Here is a 19609-nt window from a genome sequence, read left to right on the forward strand (position 1 = left end):
TCTGCTGTCGGAAGCCTAATGTATGCTCAGGTGTGCACAAGACCCGACATTGCTTATTCTGTCGGAATGTTAGGAAGATTTCAGAGTAACCCGGGGATAGACCACTGGAAAGCTGCAAAGAAAGTTATGAGGTATCTTCAGGGTACTAAGGATTACAAACTGATGTTCAAACGAACTGACAATCTAGAAGTAGTTGGCTACTCAGACTCGGCATTTCGCCGGTTGCACTGATTCACGTAAATCTACATCTGGTTACGTGTTTATGTTTGCTGGTGGAGCTGTGTCTGGAGGAGTAACAAACAAACCTTGATCGCTACTTCTACTATGGAGGCTGAGTTCGTTTCTTGTTTTGAGGCTACATCACATGGTGTATGGCTAAAGAGTTTCATTTCAGGCCTTAGAGTGGTTGATTCCATTGCAAGGCCGCTAAAGATGTTCTGTGACAATTCAGCTGCTGTTTTCATGGCTAAGAACAACAAAAGTGGAAGTCGAAGCAAGCACATCGACATTAAGTACTTAGCAATTAGAGAACGTGTTAAGGAAAATAAAGTGGTCATTCAACACATTAGCACTGAATTGATGATTGCCGATCCTATGACAAAAGGCTTGCCACCTCATAAATTCAAGGATCATGTAGAGAACATGGGACTTGGTTCCCTTATGTAATTTGTACAAATAAAGTTATTATTAATGAAACTCTTATTTTGATTTTTCTCATATTTATGCGCATCTTAATTTTACATTTGAGAAAAATTTCAGAGGACCTGAATAAACATAAGGTTTAGGGTTTATTCACTTAAGTACATTGCCACATAAAGTACATTGTTATATAATAAATGTATTGTAATACATGGAAGATAATACTCGATTCATAATGAGGACATGTCGCTATGATTCGTATGTTTATTATATAATGAGGAACGTTGGGTTTGAATACTTTAGTTTAAATGCTGACCAAGTGGGAGAATATTAGAATATTTTTATTTATGGAAATTATTTTCTAATTAAGGAAATGATTTTCTATTTAAGGAAATAAATAAATAATTGATTTTCTGATAAATGAATATTTTATATTCATTGAATCTGAACAAAATCAATTATGTAATATTCTATATATGGTCAGATTTCTATATTCATTACACGATTTGATTTCTGAATGAATTGTCAAAATATTCTGACAATTACTGTGGCGCGTATATCTTGATGGAGTATCTCACCTATAAATATAGGGTCTCGGTCCCCGAGCTCCTCACTCATTCTGAATCCATTCAGCAAATTCCATCTAAAGAGAGTTGAGAGAGCGAGGAAGCCCGAACTCCAATACTGAAGCTATCGCAGGGATTGAAGCTCAAAGATCAATGGCTGGAGGTACATCGATCCTTTCATTGCATATATTATAGATATGATTACAGTTTATTTTCCGCATTTCATATCATTGTATATGCTATATTACATACACTATATATATAGTCTAACATTTTATATACTTGTTTTATTTATTGTTGTTGTTTAGTTGAAGTAACTTGTTCAAGGGTTGAATCAGGGTAGTATATATATTTGTATTAATTAATGGTAATTGTAAAGTATTTTATTTGTTTAATCTTGTGCAGTAATATGACTTTCGGTGTAATTATACGTGTGGAAAGTGAAACACTTCAGGTAATTGTTTGCATATTATAAGCCTCTTTTAGTATATTTCTTTTCTTTCTTATTTATGGTACTATAATAAAGGGGCTCAAGTTACTTTAAAACAGTCAATACAGTGTTTGCGACTGAAGATTTTGATTTGAATGTAATATATATAAAGGTGACTGCGGCTACTGTTAAGTTTTTTATTTTTGGATTACTATTATATATATAATGTAGTAATCACGTTTGCTGCTCTTTGACATATATGTATTAGTAAATCAATTACAGTTTTTTAATTCTCTATATATATTGTTTGTCCTTTTTCACTGTTGTGGGAGAATGCGATTATAGCATTCCTATTTCTTTATTGATTATTATTATTATTATTATTATTATTATTATTATTAAAATATAATAATTTTAAAGTAATAATAATAATAATTCAGTAACAATTAAATTTAAATTTTGGTTGAGTTTCAAATAAACTTTACCTAGGTGAATTTTACGTGCCATGTCAAATTTTGGGTTTAGTGCCTATCTAGCTAATATTGTATATATATTTTGATACATTATTTTAAGACGACGTACGCTGCATAATTAATGGTTATTGGTAATAATAATTTGCTAGATAGTCCCTAAGAAATAATGGATGCTTTAATGGTGAGGGGAATGGTGTTAGTGATAGGTGAATGGTGAGGAATGGCATAAACAAAATTGAAATATTAGCTTTTTCTTCATTTACAGGCCTGAAGTTTCCCTTGTCAAATTAAGAGAAATAAAGTGCAAGATCGATAGGAAAAATAATGTCCAAGATCGGTTTAAGAATACAGTATCTGTGAAAGATGTTGTTAGGATTGTCGAGGGACCTTGCAGAGTGAGATCTCTATATCTTTGGCTTCTTTATCTTCTTGCAAGATTTGGGATGAATTCATGTAATCTGATAATTGTTGTTGTCATACTAGGGAAAACAAGGTCCAGTTGAACACATATACAAGGGTGTTCTATTTATCTATGACCGCCAGCATGCTGGTTTTATTTGTGCCAAGTCTCAGTCTTGTGTTGCGGTAGTAAAAGAAATAGTGCCTTTGGTCATGGCAATGAAGATAAATGGACTGGTAGATATACACTTCCTTTTCCTCATGAACAATCATTCTGACCATACTGATATAGATCTTAGTTTCGATACCGCCAACTGAATAAGGATATATTACCAGTAACAATTTGAAGATTTTGTGCATAAGTTTATAATCCGATCCCTATGTCAAGCTTTCATGCAATTTTTTGGGTGGAAGTTTTTATTGTTTTTAGCCTCTGATTTACCATTGATTTCTGAATAAGGATACATTGTTTGCTACATGATGTTTAGTTATGACATATATATACTCAAATTTATTTTCAATAAGTAAATCTTCAAAACTTATGACTTGTTCTTCCAAATTTTCGATAACTAAATAATAAGTATTATTTAGTTATGACATATATATACCCAAATTTATTTGAATAACCAATAATAATAGCACAAATATTACTTTCATAAAACAAATCATTCGTATGATCATACCTTCACATACAATCTAAATAAGAAAAAATAAAAAAAAAAACCTAAGCTTTACCTAAAATTAATATTTACGTGCCTCGGCACGTAACTCCTACCTAGTAGATATATATATATATGTGACACTGTATATGTAAGAGAATTTAATTAAAAAAATATATAAATAATTACAGAAGGGGCAACTCATTGCTATCGGAGAAGAAGAAGATTGATTGTGTTGGCTTAAAGATTTTTGGGCTTGGGCTTAAAAAAATAAAAAGAAGATGAAATGGGCTGTAATTAGTACTTACCGTATATGTTTGTGCTTATTTTTAGTTTTATTTTTTATTTTACCACCAAGAGGAGAAGGTTGAAAAATATTAGAATATGAAAATATTATTGGTGATTATTAGTAATTTGCAAAGAATGTGAAAGTCTACAAATATATAGTTGTGTAGCTATTATTAAATATGAAATGAGATAATAAAACTTTTTTCAATTAGAAGATTAATGTACATTTTACTATTAATAACATACATTATTATAACACAACTATGTTTTACTTACTAAATATACTAACACATATTTTATTTTTATAAAACAAATCATTCAAATAATTATACTATTTTAATTATTAATTAAAATAAAAAACTAAAATATTAAATAAAATTAACACTACGTGGCCTGGCACGTAACAATCACCTAGTATTATAAAAAACGGTACAGTATCTTTGTATCAATAAAAATAATATATCAAAGAAAAATAAAGTGAAAAAATATTTATAACTATACATTTGTATGAGATATTTCAATTCATTTTTTATTATTACTATACAATTATATATATTTATAAATGAAAAAATTAATTTGAATGTTGAGAGATTTTAGTTTTTTTCTTTAGTGTTAGTTATACATATAAATACAATACAATAATAAATTAAAAATTGACATGTATTATAAAAAACGGTACAGTATCTTTGTATCAATAAAAATAATATATCAAAGAAAAAGTAAAAAAATATTTATAACTATACATTTGTATAATAACTAATAAATAAATATATACCTTAAACAATTAATCTACACATAACTTTTTTTGTAGAGAGAGATATATAACTAATATAATTTATCAAAAAAAGTATAATTAACTAACATATCAAAAATATCAAAATCTTAAACTTAAATTTATCACCACCTTTCCCCTCACATAATAAAAGTAAATATTTATCGTTGTTTAATTTATTTTATGTACAGAGTAAAATTATTAGAAAAGATATTAATGATGATTACAAGTGACATACGGTGATGAAATTAACTTTAAATACAGTGGTGACTATAAATGAGATACGATGATGATAGTTGTTTTGAAATTATATGATGACTTCTCTATAAATTTGTTACATTCTTTCTATTTTAGATCTATATTTTGTGTAAGAATTGTACAATTTCAATTTTTTTTCACTATAATGTATATATTAAAAAAAAATGCATCATTTTTTATTTATATAAAATATTGTATGATAATTTTTTTTCTTTTTAAATTCTTTAGAGGTTTCTATATAAATTTATTTTTTTAATAAATATATATTATTTATAAAAAAATATGTATAAAATAAATTTAAAATTATTTGACACTGATTTTATTATTTAATTAATATTTATATAATAATTTAACCGATGCACGCGAAGCGCCTGTTTGCTAGTGTATATATATATAAAGAGAAAGTATAAGCCGGTGGCGGTCTAAAATTACTCTAAATAACTCTTTCTATTCTTTCATTTATCTATTTTCTAATTTTTTCTAAATAAAAATATAAATTTTTATTATTTTTAAAATCTAAATATTATTATAATAATTAAATTTTTTAAAAAATCAAGTATTGTAATTTGTATTCGTAAGTCTCATTCATTATCTGTTTCAAAAAAAAAAATATAAATAAAAAAAAATTCATTATTTTTAAATTCCGAATATTATTATAATAATTATTTTTTTTTAAAAAAAAAAAAAAAGTATTGTAATCGTAAGTCTCGCATTCATCATTTGTTTAAAAAAATATCCCTTTTCACAATTTTTTTTATTAAATAATCAAACAAAAATTACTCTCTCTCATCTATATAATCAAACAAAAATCAATCTCACTCATCTGTATGCTCACATCTATCTCTCTCTCATTTTTTCTTCTTTTTTTTGCTTTATTTTCTTATGTTTCAATTTTATAAGGATTATAATAATACTTGTACTATCCATTTCAATTTATACATGTTTTATTTTATAACTATTAGTTTTAAGTTATTTTCTTTCTCTCTTTTTCTTACGACTATTTTTTACTAGATCTATATACATTTAGTTTTAGACTTTTGAATTTAGAAAAATTCAACTCCCATCGCCTTCCACACTTTAATACATCTAATATTGATCTCATAATGTGTACTAAAGTTGGTGAGAGTCTGAACTTATAATTACTTAACCATAATACAATCACAATCTCTTTTCATATATGAGTATATTCCAAGGTATCCCATATAATCTATCTAACGCCCTATCACAAATTAATCCATTATTTATAGAAATAAAAAAGAAGAATATTTTAATAAAACAGTTTCATCCAAAAGTTCTACATACACGCGATAATAATTTAGTGTCATATTAAGTTTTCACTCCCTAGCGTAATATTGATTATAATAATATATAATAAATTTTGTTAATTGTTTTTTTTTAAATATTTATATTGAAAAATTATGGTTAGTAACTAACATTCATTTTTTTGTTGAAGAATGAACTTATCATTCAAATAAGAATTGGAGAGTACAAAAATGATGGAAAAAATTCATCAAATCAAGTTTCTTAACCACTCTGAATGTATACACAATTAATTCATGAGATGCCATAAAATAAGGATATTTCAAGAAAATTGGTACGTATAAACTTGTGAAATTATATAAAGATTACATCGGTGTAAATATAGAGAAAGCAAAGCGCAATGCCAAATTACAACTAATCTTAAAGTGTAAATATAGACCAAACAATAAGCAGCTACTTCAAACTCTTATCTATAAATTTGCTTGAATGATTGTAAGAGCCCCTACAAAAATATTATAGCAAAAATAAGAGTCCAATAAATTAAAATATAACCATAAATTAATAAATCTAAATTGATTTGATATAGACGAATAGTGAACTTATCTCACTAACAAGATTTATGAATCTTCATTAGAATTTTTGGGATATATGCAATAAATCTTTAACATTATCCCAACATCAATTTTTTTTTTCATAATTAACAAAATTTAACTTAAACAAAACAAAACCGAATAATAACAACATATATAATTACTTTTAATCACACAAATGTATAATAATATATGAATAATTATAATTCATTTAATAAAAATATTATATATCAAATTAATATATTATTAATCTGAAGATACAATAAAATGTTATAAGACAACATAAGTAATAGTAAACAAAATTATTGAAGATAATAAAAATAATTAATACAATTAATATGATTCTATAAAATGGTAAAAAAAATATGAGTTTTGAAAGTAGTTTATATGGCTTTAGATATTAAATTAAAAAAAAAAAGAAAATAAATAATAATAAAGAAAAAGAATTTAATATAAAATATAGGATAATAATTTAAATAATTTAAATAATAATATACAATAAAGTATCAAAGTAAATTGAATAACAATAAATAATACAAATCTATATATTTTACTATATATCTAGGAGAAGTATAAGGCGGTTAATGTAAAGCCCGCTTAGTTAATTTGGAAATTATCAGTTGTTTATGATTAATTATGAAATTATTTATAGCTATTTAAATAATTTATTACTGTTATTTATGGAATTCAGAAATGCATGGTTATGTTATTCAGTAGTTTTCATATTTTGCATTTCCGGTGCCCGGTATTTTGAAACTCGGCGTTTGGCTCAGTAGAAATCACAACTTAGTATGTTAGTAGTTTGGGGACGGGTTTTAGACATTGGGAATGTCGGGAATGGCCGGGAATTTAGAATTTCCCAAAAATACCCCTTTAGTATGATTTATGTGGTTTTATGGTGGAGGGGCAAAATGGTCTTTTTGCCCAATTAGTGTTTTGTCTTATGTGAGTTATTAAATGGAATAAATGTTTAATTTAATGGATTATTTATGGCTGAAATGAAATAATATATGTGATTTGTTTTCATTTATTCATTTTTCACAAAAAACACAAAGTTAGAAAGTTAGAAATTTTAAAGGAAAAGCTCTCTTTTCCTCTCCATTTCGGCTGGGTATTTGGGATTCAAAGGCTGGGTTTTTCAAGCTTGATTCATCACATCTTTGGGAACTCTTGATTGTGGTATGTATTTCTTATTTGTCTTTCTTTGTTTTCTTGAAAAAAATGATGAATTATGGAGTGAAATGCATGCTTTTTGATGTTGTTCTTCTTGCTTGTGATTGTTGTTGTTTTTATGTTTAAAATGTTGAATTAATTATGTTTAGTTAGGTTGAAATGCATGCTAGTTGTTCTTGCTTGAGTTGGTTAATTTTCTTGTTAAGAAGCTAAGGTTTTCAAGTAAAAAATTGAGAAATTGGTGGCTGTAGTTATTGCATGAATTAGGTTTTGTTTTTGCGGTGTTTCTATGCTTGATTATGTGATTCTAAGCTAGCTTTGAGGCTTGTGAGTGAGCTTTAGCCAAGTTTGAGTTTTAACTCAAAGCTTGGAGCTCACATGGTGATTTTTGTTTCTGAGTATTCTGGGTTGTTTTGAGGCCTTAGAAATGTTCTAGGGAAGGTTTAGAACAGGTCTGGAAAGTTTGACACAATTTGGGGTTGAATTGGTCGAGTTATGAAAATTTGATGTTCTTTGCGAGGAACCGGAATTCGGTTGTGCATCCGGAATTCGGATGGGGGTCCCGAATTTCCGAACCGGAATTCGGTTGGGGAATTTTCGAGACCCGTGTTTTTCCTCGTTTTTATGTTTTAAGGGGTATTGCCATGCTTTTTATCGATAGGGAAACTTTTAGTTCCTAGTTTAAGTCCCCGGGAAGTGATTTAGTGTATCACTTATAGCGTTGTGATTTTTATGGTTTAGGAGCCGATGTCCGCCGCTCGGCTAAAGTTCCGATCGGAGTTGGCCAAGCACACCCGAATTCGGAATCCGAGTAAGATTAGTATAACGGTATGCATATGTAGATTACATGTTTAGCGTGCATGTAGGAAGCCTATTAGATTACATTAGTTGTATGTTGGCTTCGAACCATCCAACCTGTCACGTCGGTACAGCCGGAGTATGACCAAGAATGGGTTTGACCGGTTTGACCGATCAGCCGACACTTGGTTGGTGGTTCCGTGCTATTGACGTATCCGTCGGTACGAGTGGAGTATGACCGACGGCGGAGTATGACCGGTTCGGCCGTCGGGAGGATATAGTAACACGTCGGTACAGCCGGAGTATGACCGGCGACGGTATGACCGGTTCGACCGATCGAGTTGTTACGTGTCAATAGTACCGTCCCTATGAACGTTTAGAACTCGGTACCATGTTGGACATGGCAGTAGTGGCTCAGTTCCATGTTGGACATGGCAGTAGCGGGACTCAGTATCGTGTTGGACACGGCAGTTAGAATTATGTATGAGTATTATTATACTTTTCTTACTGAGTCTGTCGACTCACAGATCTACGTTTATGTGTAGGTAAAGGCAAGGCTAAAGCTGATGGACCGTGAGCGAGCTTGTGAAGATTGTACATGTCGGGGCGGTTAGGCCTAAAGCGTACGATCATCGGGACAGCGAGGCTGATTTTTGTAACTGGTCGTTAGACGACTTTTATTTTATGTAACAGTTAAACAGTTAAATCTTTTTGTAAATGATTATAAGAGGGATCCCGAGTCTTTTGTAATATTGTTTTATAAGTTTAATTAAAAAGCAAAATTTTAATTAATCACGTTTTTCCATAAACCTCGTTGATTAGCAACGAAATTTGCCTGATACGTTTAAAAATCACGTAATACGCCTAAGTTAGTTAGGGTGTTACAATTTGGTATCGTAGCCGCGTGTTGTCTTCCGAAGATCGTCACGACATGTACAATCATCATCAGCAGTTAGCTCGTTTCACTGTTCAGTAAGCCTTTATTGCTTTAGTAGATTATTTTATTCAGTTATGAAAAAGAAAAGCCTGTTAGGAAGCATGTTAGTAGCCTGATAGTAGAATAGACGCATGTTTCGTTTTTAATTTCCAAATTAAGCGGCATTAGTAAGCTCTCCTTGAATACGACCTGATATGCCAACTCTTGGTTTCGCAGGCGGTTCTAATTAGATGGACGCCAGGCGGACCACCAGGAGTCAGGGCAACTCAGTGGGGTCGAATCAAGGTCAGGGAGCTCAGTTTCCCCACTCGTTAGGGGGCCGAGGTAGAGGTCCCCGAGGCGGGGCTCGTGGTCGGGGTGATGAGAACCCACCACGGGCTGCCCGAGCTCCCCGGCCGATCGGGGAGCCGGGTGGGAGTTACGGTTTGCGGAGATGCAAGCCCGGATAGAAGAACAAGACCTCGAGATTCAGAGGTTGAGACAGCAGGGTGCTCCTGCAGTTCCAGTGCCCGTAGTTCCAGTGGCACCTGCCCCTGCTGCCCAGGCCGAGATTGTGGTGGCGGCCCATAGATTGGAACCATTGTATGAGCGGTTCCGGAAGCAAGCACCTCCGGTTTTCCTGGGAGGTCCGGACGTGATGAAAGCCGAGCAGTGGCTGACGGTGATCACCAAGATTTTGAACTTCATGGGTGTCACCGGTAACGACAGAGTGGTGTGCGCCACATTTCAGTTCTAGGAGGACGCTCTGGTATGGTGGGACATGGTGTCTCAGATCCATGACGTCACCACCATGACCTGGGAAAGGTTCCAGGAACTCTTTAATGCGAAATACTACAACGAGGCGGTCAGAAGCGCCAAGAGGAAAGAGTTCGCTCACTTGACCCAGCGTGAGAATATGAGCGTCACTGAGTATACGACTCAGTTTGATCGGTTGGCGAGGTTAGCCTCGGGAATTGTGCCAACCGACTTCAGTAAGAAGGAGAAGTATCTGGACGGGTTGAATGCCAAGATCAGGCATGATCTGATGATTACCACGGATGACAGCACCAACTATGCTCAGATGGTGGAGAAGGCACTGGGAGTTGAGGGCGCAGTTGGGTGCATGTCAGAATCAGCCAGTACTCCGGTGAGTGGCGGAGCTCCTACCCCTCCTGCATCAGGCTATAGCAGGGGGAGTAGTGGTTCGGCCATTGATCAGAGGAAGAGAGCACCCACTGCTTCCGTGGCTCGAGTCGAACAAAAGGTTCGGGGAACCGAACGAGGGAGTCGTCCTGGTGGTACTGAGACCCGATTCTCCTATCCCGAGTGCCCTAGCTGCAAGAGGCACCATCGGGGTGATTGCAAAGGTCAGGGATGCTTTCACTGTGGCATGCCCGAACACTTCAAGAGGGACTGTCCCCAGCTCCGATCAGAGGCACCGAGAGCTCCAGCGATACCCACTCCAGCCAGGGTATTCGCTATCACGCAGGCTGATGCAGATGCCAGCCCATCAGTTGTCACAGGTCAGCTATCTATTAACAACTCGCTATATTTAGTACTGTTTGATTCTGGGGCTACACATTCTTATGTGGCGGCCAGAGTCTTTAGTAAATTGGGTAGACCCTATGATAGATATGAATCAGGGTTTGGAACCCTGTTACCTGGCGGAGAATTGGTTATCTCCAATAGGTGGATTAGGTCTATGCCAATCAGGATAGACGGTAGAGAGTTAAGTGCTGATCTGATAGAGATGAGTTTAGTCGAATTCGATATTATTTTAGGAATGGATTTCCTATCTAAATATTCGGCGAGCATTGATTGTAAAAGGAAGATGGTGATCTTCCAACCGGAAAGTGAAGAACCGTTTGTATTTGTTGGTTCGGTTCAGGGATCTCAGATCCCGGTGATCTCGGCTATGTCAGCGAGAGAATTGTTGTACGGCGGTTGCTTAGGGTTTCTGGCCGTGGTGGTGGACACCACTCGGCCAGATACCATTCGGCCAGAAGACATCAGGGTGGTTCGGGAATTTTTGGATGTTTTTCCCGAAGAACTTCCAGGGTTACCACCTCAGCGGGAGATTGACTTTGTGATTGACTTGGCACCAGGGGTGGAACCGGTTTCCAAAGCCCCGTATAGAATGGCTCCAGCTGAACTTAAGGAATTAAAGATTCAGCTCCAAGGGTTGCTTGACATAGGGTTCATTCGGCCCAAGTGTGTCACCCCCTGGGAGCCCCGGTTTTATTCGTCAAGAAGAAGGATGGATCTATGAGGATGTGCATCGACTACAGGGAGTTGAACAAGCTGACGGTAAAGAATAAATATCCATTACCTAGGATCGATGACTTGTTCGATCAGCTTCAGGGGAAGACAGTCTTTTCTAAGATTGATCTCCGTTCGGGTTATCATCAGTTGAGAATCCGAGAGGAGGACATTCCAAAGACGGCCTTCCGCACTAGGTATGGACATTATGAATTTTTGGTTATGTCATTCGGACTAACCAATGCTCCCGCAAAGATTCATGGACACGATGAATAGAGTATTCAAGGATTTCCTCGATATCCGTGTGATTGTGTTTATCGACGACATCCTCGTGTACTCTCGATCGGAAAGAGGAGCATGAGTTACATCTTCGGATGGTACCGCAACGGCTTCGAGAACATAAGCTCTATGCCAAGTTCAAGAAATGTGAGTTCCGGCTATCTCAAGTGTCCTTCCTAGGGCACATTGTGAGTAAAGACGGGATCAAGGTGGATCCCGGGAAGATCGAATCCGTCAGGGATTGGCCGAGACCGAAGACAGTGACAGAGATCAGAAGCTTCTTGGGTTTAGCTGGGTACTACCGTAGGTTCGTTGAAGGGTTCTCTAAAATTTCAATGCCCCTAACTGAGCTTACAAAGAAGAATTAGCGGTTTATCTGGTCAGATAAATGTGAAGCTAGTTTTCAGGAGCTGAAACAGAGGTTGATTACTGCTCCAGTGCTAGCTTTGCCTTCGGACAAGGAGAAGTTCGTAGTATATTGCGACGCATCCAAACAGGGTTTGGGGTGTGTATTGATGCAAGCCGATCGGGTCATCGCCTATGCCTCCCGTCAGTTAAAGGATTATGAACAGCGATACCCGACTCATGATCTAGAATTGGCCGCAGTGGTTTTTGCACTGAAGATTTGGCGGCATTACCTTTATGGAGAGAAGTGTGAGATCTATACCGACCATAAAAGTCTCAAGTATTTCTTTACTCGAGAAGATTTGAACATGAGACAAAGGCGTTGGTTGGAATTAGTGAAGGATTACGATTGTGAGATCCTCTATCATCCGGAAAAGCCAATGTAGTGGCCGATGCCCCGAGCGTAAAGGGTCCCGGGCAAGTAGCTAGTATGGTTCAGATCTCACCTCAGCTAGCAGAGGATATGGTTAGATCCAGCATTGAGTTTGTGATAGGTCAGCTTCACAACTTAACGCTGCAATCTGACCTGTTGGAAAGAATAAAAGTCGCTCAGATGACAGATCCGGAGTTAGTAAAGATCCGAGATGAGGTGTTGGCTGGTCAAGCCAAGGACTTTTCAGTGTCAGACAGTGGGATGCTTTTATATAAAGCCAGGGTTTGTGTTCCGAATAGTGTGGAACTTATAAATGAGATCTTTGAGGAGGCTCATTCTACCCCGTATTCTCTGCATCCCGGCACCACTAAGATGTACCAAGATTTGAAACCGTACTTCTGGTGGAGCGGTATGAAGAAGAATTTGGTAGAATTCATATCGAGATGCCTCACTTGTCAGCAGATTAAGGCTGAACATCAGAGACCAGCAGGGTTGTTACAGCCTCTAACCCTACCAGAATGGAAATGGGAGGATATCACGATGGATTTTGTGGTCGGGTTACCTAGGACCACGGGTTTATTTGATTCCATCTGGGTAGTGGTGGATCGATTTACGAAATCTGCTAATTTTCTGCCGGTTAGAACAACATTTTCAGTGGATCAGTTGGCAGAACTGTATGTCAGAGAGATAGTAAGACTTCATGGGGTACCGAAGTCTATAGTTTCGGACAGGGATCCGAAGTTTACCTCCAAATTTTGGCAAAGTTTGCAACGGGCAATGGGTACGAAGCTGAAATTCAGTACAGCATTCCATCCTCAGACAGATGGTCAGTCCGAAAGGACAATTCAGATATTGGAGGATATGTTGAGAGCCTGTGTTATGGACTTTGAAGGCTCATGGAATAAGTATCTACCATTGATAGAATTTTCTTACAACAACAGTTATCAGAGTACGATAGGGATGGCTCCCTATGAACTGTTGTACGGTAGGAAATGTAGATCCCCTATCCATTGGGATGAGACAGGGGAGAGGAAATACCTAGGTCCAGAGTCAGTTCAGCGGACCAATGAGGCGATAGAGAAGATAAAAGCTAGAATGCTTGCCTCACAGAGCAGACAGAAGAGTTACGCGGTCAGAACGCAGAGATGTTGAGTTCCAAGTAGGGGAACATGTGTTTTTACGGGTATTTCTGATGAAGGGGATTAAACGTTTCGGGAAAAGAGGCAAGTTATGCCCTAGATTTACAGGACCTTTCGAGATTCTCGAGAAGATAGGTCAAGTGGCATATCGGTTAGCATTGCCTCCAGCCTTATCAGCAGTTCACAACGTATTCCATGTCTCGATGTTGAGAAAATACGTTTCAGATCCCTCTCATATACTCAGTTATGAGAGCCTTCAACATGTACCCAGACATGACTTATGAGGAACAACTAGTGCAGATCCTGGATCGAAAGGATAAAGTCCTTCGGAATAAGACCATAGCATTGGTCAAGGTTCTCTGGAGAAACAGCAAGGTGGAGGAAGCCACTTGGGAGCTAGAGACAGATATGAGAGCTCAATATCCAGAGTTATTCAGGTTAGATTTCGGGGACGAAATCCTTTTAAGGGGGGGATAGTTGTAAAGCCCGCTTAGTTAATTTGGAAATTATCAGTTGTTTATGATTAATTATGAAATTATTTATAGCTATTTAAATAATTTATTACTGTTATTTATGGAATTCAGAAATGCATGGTTATGTTATTCAGTAGTTTTCATATTTTGCATTTCTGGTGCCCGGTATTTTGGAACTCGGCGTTTGGCTCAGTAGAAATCACAACTTAGTATGTTAGTAGTTTGGGGACGGGTTTTAGACATTGGGAATGTCGGGAATGGCCGGGAATTTAGAATTTCCCAAAAATACCCCTTTAGTATGATTTATGTGGTTTTATGGTGGAGGGGCAAAATGGTCTTTTTGCCCCATTAGTGTTTTGTCTTATGTGAGTTATTAAATGGAATAAATGTTTAATTTAATGGATTATTTATGGCTGAAATGAAATAATATATGTGATTTGTTTTCATTTATTCATTTTTCACAAAAAACACAAAGTTAGAAAGTTAGAAATTTTAAAGGAAAAGCTCTCTTTTCCTCTCCATTTCGGCTGGGTATTTGGGATTCAAAGGCTGGGTTTTTCAAGCTTGATTCATCACATCTTTGGGAACTCTTGATTGTGGTATGTATTTCTTATTTGTCTTTCTTTGTTTTCTTGAAAAAAATGATGAATTATGGAGTGAAATGCATGCTTTTTGATGTTATTCTTTGTTGCTTGTGATTGTTGTTGTTTTTATGTTTAAAATGTTGAATTAATTATGTTTAGTTAGGTTGAAATGCATGCTAGTTGTTCTTGCTTGAGTTGGTTAATTTTCTTGTTAAGAAGCTAAGGTTTTCAAGTAAAAAATTGAGAAATTGGTGGCTGTAGTTATTGCATGAATTAGGTTTTGTTTTCTGCAGTGTTTCTATGCTTGATTATGTGATTCTAAGCTAGCTTTGAGGCTTGTGAGTGAGCTTTAGCCAAGTTTGAGTTTTAACTCAAAGCTTGGAGCTCACATGGTGATTTTTGTTTCTGAGTATTCTGGGTTGTTTTGAGGCCTTAGAAATGTTCTAGGGAAGGTTTAGAACAGGTCTGGAAAGTTTGAATCAATTTGGGGTTGAATTGGTCGAGTTATGAAAATTTGATGTTGCTGCCTGCGAGGAACCGGAATTCCGGTTGTGCATCCGGAATTCCGGATGGGGGTCCTGAATTTCCCAGAACCGGAATTCCGGTTGGGGAATTTTCAGAACCCGTGTTTTTCCTCGTTTTTATGTTTTAAGGGGTATTGCCATGCTTTTTATCGATAGGGAAACTTTTAGTTCCTAGTTTAAGTCCCCGGGAAGTGATTTAGTGTATCACTTATAGCGTTGTGATTTTTATGGTTTAGGAGCCAGTAATCCGCCGCTCAGCTAAAGTTCCGATCGGAGTTGACGCACACCTGAATTCGGAATCCAGGTAAGATTAGTATAACAGTATGCATATGTAGATTACATGTTTAGCGTGCATGTAGGAAGCCTATTAGATTACATTAGTTGTATGTTGGCTTCGAACCATCCAACCCTGTCACGTCGGTACAGGCTGGAGTATGACCAGCAGCCGGGGTTTGACCGGTTTGACCGATCAGGCTGACACTTGGTTGGTGGTTCCGTGCTATTGACGTATCCCGTCGGTACAGGCTGGAGTATGACCAGCAGCCGGAGTATGACCGGTTCGACCGATCAGGAGGATATAGTAACACGTCGGTACAGGCTGGAGTATGACCAGCAGCCGGAGTATGACCGGTTCGACCGATCAGGTTGTTACGTGTCAATAGTACCGTCCCTATGAACGTTCAGAACTCAGTACCATGTTGGACATGGCAGTAGCGGGACTCAGTATCGTGTTGGACACGGCAGTTAGAATTATGTATGAGTATTAGTATGCTTTTCTTACTGAGTCTGTCGACTCACAGATCTACGTTTATGTGTAGGTAAAGGCAAGGCTAAAGCTGATGGACCGTGAGCGAGCTTGTGAAGATTGTACATGTCGGGGGGGTTAGGCCTAAAGCGTACGATCATCGGGACAGCGAGGCTGATTTTTGTAACTAGTCGTTAGACGACTTTTATTTTATGTAACAGTTAAACAGTTAAATCTTTTTGTAAATGATTTTATAATCGGGATCCCGAGTCTTTTGTAATATTATTTTATAAGTTTAATTAAAAAGCAAAATTTTAATTAATCACGTTTTTCTATAAACCTCGTTGATTAGCAACGAGCTGCACAGTACGTTTGAAAATCACGTAATACGCCTAAGTTAGTTAGGGTGTTACAGTTAATCTCTCTGAAATTATTTTTCTTTTTTTTTCCTTAATTTTCTCAATTTTTTTAATACTTTATTAAAGTATAAATTTACAAATTAATATTTTACTATTATTTTAATAAATCTTCTATAAAAATATCTATCTTAAATTAATTATTTTTTAAAAAACACATAATAATAAATATAATTATAAATTAATTAATTATTCGATTATTTATATAGATATGTATTTATAGCTATATATATGTGTGATGTTTTTTTTACAGGTGTGAGATTAAGTAGAAGAAGAAACAGGTATGAGATTATGAATAATTTTTTTTTTTTTTTATAATGTATTATTTTTATATTCCAATCATATAAATTTGATGTCAACAGTTCCTATTTATATCCTCAAATTTCTAAACTTAACACTCAATTTGCTGTTCTGTTAGTTGATCAATAAAGTGCCACATGTTAATATAGTATTGGCCAAACTAATAATTTTTTTTTTAAAAAAAAGAATTTGAAAAAAACAAAAAAATAACTAAAATAACTTCATAATATTCAAAAAAAAAATATTATATACATATTAAATGAAATAAAAATTAATTTTTCCAACTTCTTCCAGCCATATTATCTTTACAGATTAACAATAAATATTTTTTTTGTATACGGAGATCAACAATAAACTTTGATTCTCGATTCAAATGTTATTTTCATATATTTAAAATTTTCATTCCATAAACTTTCTACTAATATTTTTCAATCAATGAAACGAAAAGACAAACTTGAATTCCCGTATGAAAAATTAAACTTCCAGTCCTAATAATCAATAAAAACAACATTAAATTTTAAGCTCTCAAAATCTATAAAAATAAATAAATAAATAAAAACAGATCTCATAAATACAAACTTAAACATTAGAACTCCAATAAAACACTAAAACTCAAACATTAAAAACACACACAATAAAATTCGAACTCAAAACTTAACAAACACTTCAGAATAAAAACTAAACCATAAATGAGAATTTATTTATTATTTTTCGAATTTTTGTATTTATTAGCAACAAATTTAATATTTTAAGTATTTATGTAATAAATTTTTTAATAGTAAAGTTAAAATTTTAATACAATTTTATTAAGTAATTATCATTAATTGATTTATATAATTTATTTTTAATATATAATTTAAAATATTTTATATATTCACCGCTAAGCGCGGGATGTTTACTAATTATCACTAAACAAAATAAAACCTCCTCTATTTTTCTCTGTTTGTCACAAAAATCTCTCTCTGCTTATTCAAATCTTACCCATTTGAAATTCTTTCTTGCCCTTTTCCGATTTCCTAGATTTCTTTCTCTTGGAAGGTGAAGCTCTAGAATTTGAATTTCTAGTCTGCTCATTAAACAACCAAACCTTTCCTATAATCATTGGAGCGTGGTGGTAGATAACTATGCCCACTACTATACCAATAAACAAAGCAAGAGACAACGCAGTTGACCAATCAAATAAGTTACTCTTACTTAATATACTATCATGCCCAAGGGCCTTGGAGCTTCGAAAAATTGAACGAAGCATCAAAGGAGAACAAGAATTCACCCAAGTTCAAGGTAATCCTACCTCTTATTCTTAATTTTTTCTATTATTATTATTATTATTATTATTATTATTATTATTATTATTATTATTATTATTTCATGAATTCTAAAAGAACCGTAAATTATTAAATTGATTAATAAAAAGCAAAGAGTTCTCCGTTGATTGGATCAGCCAAGTGGGTGTTGGAATGTTTTGTTAAGTATAATATCAAGTATACTTGAATCAGTCGTGGTTGATATAGTTGGCTTTAGTTTTCCTAAGACTCTCAATCAAATTACTCCTTTCACTAGCACCGGAGGTAAGGTTCATTCTGGCATTCTTTTATCTTGTTCTCTTTAATAAGATTAGAGTTAAGTTCTCTTTAGTCTTTTTGTCATTTTTTCATCAATAAAATGGTGTAGGGTTGTTCTGTTCTAATCAATGTCAAAATATATGAAGAAAATCTTTAAAGTTTTATATGGTGTTGTTTTCTTATAAGATGTACCATCAATTTTTTCTTTTGCATTTTAAATTTTATATATTTTGTTCTTATTTTTATTATTTTTCTTGTATAATCTTGTTTTGATAGTTGTAAGAGGAAAGAGTACGGATGAAACTATGAAGTTTTCTTCAAAGAATTTGTTGTCCGAAAATTTCTTGTTTCTGTAGAGTTGAATTGTTATAATGGGATATATTGTAATATTTTTGTTATTGGTTTGTTCTATTTTTGCGCCATTTTTATGGCTTTGGCGCCTTACAAGGCTATAGCGCCTATTACATGGCTGGCCCCTAATTATTTAGGGTAGTTTGTTTAAAATTTTCACGGCTTCTTGTATTGAAAATATAATAAAATGTTGGCACAATAAAATTACAAAATAAACAAGTTATGCACTAGACAAATTTTACTAGTTGGAATATAAGGGTTATTTAAGTTAAGGTATGATGTAAAGAAAATTTTAAAATGATATTTTAAAAATATTTTCAAGTGAAATAAGGTTTAAGGATGATTAAGTTTAAACGATAATAGCTTTTAGCTATGGTTAGTTCATATTTTTAGGAATTATTAGCAAAAAGGGAAAGGGGTGGAATTTAATAGTCAGATTCTAATATTTTTATTTAAAATTAATCAAGTAATTTAAAGAATAATAAATACGAAGATATTGTAATAAAATGAGGTATCTTGTCAATTGCGAATTTATTGTGTTCAGATATATTTGGGAAGTAAAATTTTATGGAATTTGGTTTGTAATCTATGTGGTATAGGAAGGTATCATTATAAATATTTTATGGTAACTTAAAAGGATACAATTTTTGGAAGTTTTACAACTTTTTGGAAATTAAAATAGGAATAATTATGTCATAATAGCTAAATTGGATTATTTTAAGTAATTTCAATTCAATATAGATTGATTTGATTATAATAAGGTTTACCATAAATAAATATGTATAAAAATTACTTTTTTAGAATAAGTACAATAAAGGAATTTATAATATTTTAGAAATGGGGACATTAATAATGAATTAATATGGTTGATTTTGTCTATTTTGGGAAGGATTATGGAATTAATGGGTCTTTAATGCTTAATAATCAAGGTTATTTGTTTTATTGTATTGAATTACACTAATAATTGATAATCAAGGT

This window comes from Cannabis sativa, chromosome 2, assembly GCF_029168945.1.
Source record: "Cannabis sativa cultivar Pink pepper isolate KNU-18-1 chromosome 2, ASM2916894v1, whole genome shotgun sequence".
Taxonomy (NCBI): domain Eukaryota; kingdom Viridiplantae; phylum Streptophyta; class Magnoliopsida; order Rosales; family Cannabaceae; genus Cannabis; species Cannabis sativa.